Source organism: Propithecus coquereli, unplaced genomic scaffold (assembly GCF_000956105.1).
Source record: "Propithecus coquereli isolate 6110/MARCELLA unplaced genomic scaffold, Pcoq_1.0 Scaffold35, whole genome shotgun sequence".
Lineage (NCBI taxonomy): Eukaryota > Metazoa > Chordata > Mammalia > Primates > Indriidae > Propithecus > Propithecus coquereli.
In genome coordinates this window covers 10,883,026-10,884,317 of record NW_012149174.1, presented here as the reverse complement: position 1 = coordinate 10,884,317, position 1,292 = coordinate 10,883,026, and positions in this window count along the sequence as shown.

Here is a 1,292-nt window from a genome sequence, read left to right as displayed (position 1 = left end):
CAATCAATAACCTATGATTATTATTATTTTTTTTAAGAGAATGGGGCCTCAGTATGGTGCCGAGGCTGGCCTGGAACTCCTCTGCTCAATCCTCCCGCCTCAACCTCCCAAGTAGCTGGGACTACAGGCACTTGCCACAATGCCCATATAACCTATTAATATTTATATAGTTTGTTTTCTAAGCCAGCGATATAGCTGGAATATTGCCTATGTTGGATCCTATTTCCTGGATCCCATGTCATCCTCTTTTTCGGTTTATGTACTCCTTTCATTTTGCTGGAGAATTTCCTCCAGTAGCTTTTCAAAAAGGCTATGTGGAGGTAACCCTTGAATCCTTTGCTTGTCTAAACATTTCTTTATTTTATCTCCACCCTTATTTGGCTCAATATAGATTTATCAGTTGAAAATAGATTTTTTTCTTAGAATTTTGAAGCATGGTTCCATTGTTTTCAGTTTCTTTTTCTTTTATTGTTCCTCTCCTTTCCTTTCTTAAAGGCATCTCAAACTCAGTAGGCCTGAAACCAAAATCAAACTCCATCAGAAAATCTCACTACCTTCAATGTTAAAATATATCCTAAGTCACGAGTGCTCACTATGCCCAATCCTCTGGTCCAAACTACCATCATCCCGCACCTGAACTTTTAATTGATCATCCTATTTCTGTATTTTTTAAATTAGAAAATATTTCAAATAAACCACATGTAGCTTTATACTTTTTACTACATAAAAAGTATGAAGATCTTACACACATAAACATATGGAATTGCTTGACGTATTTAGCATTCACTGTTGCTTTGCAAACCAGCAGCTGCTTACTGAAAACACCTGGAACTCTCTAGCAGGTAACATGTGTTCAGCCCACAAACAGGGCAGGGAGTTAACAACCCTGGATAAGCCCCCACCAATGAGTGTTGTACTAATACTCCAGCTTTCTTCCCTCCATTTCCCAGGTATCTCAGCAGTATTGAGCTTATCAGCCAATAAGAACCTGCTCACTGATCTTGAACTGGCTTTCTTACCTTCCCGTTTCATTTTTCCACACCCCAACTGGTGCTTTCTGATATGACCTACCAAATAAACTGGTTCCACTGAAATTTCAGTCTTGGGATCTGCTTTGGGAGATACCCAATCTAAGACAGTAATATATTCACTTTCCTGTCACTGGACTTCCAAGCTGTTCTCAGTTTTTCAGTATTACAAACAAGGCTGTAACATTTGTCTACAAACTTCTGGATATACATGTAGGAGGTTTTCTCTCAGTATTTACCCAATAGAGGAATTGCTGAATTGAA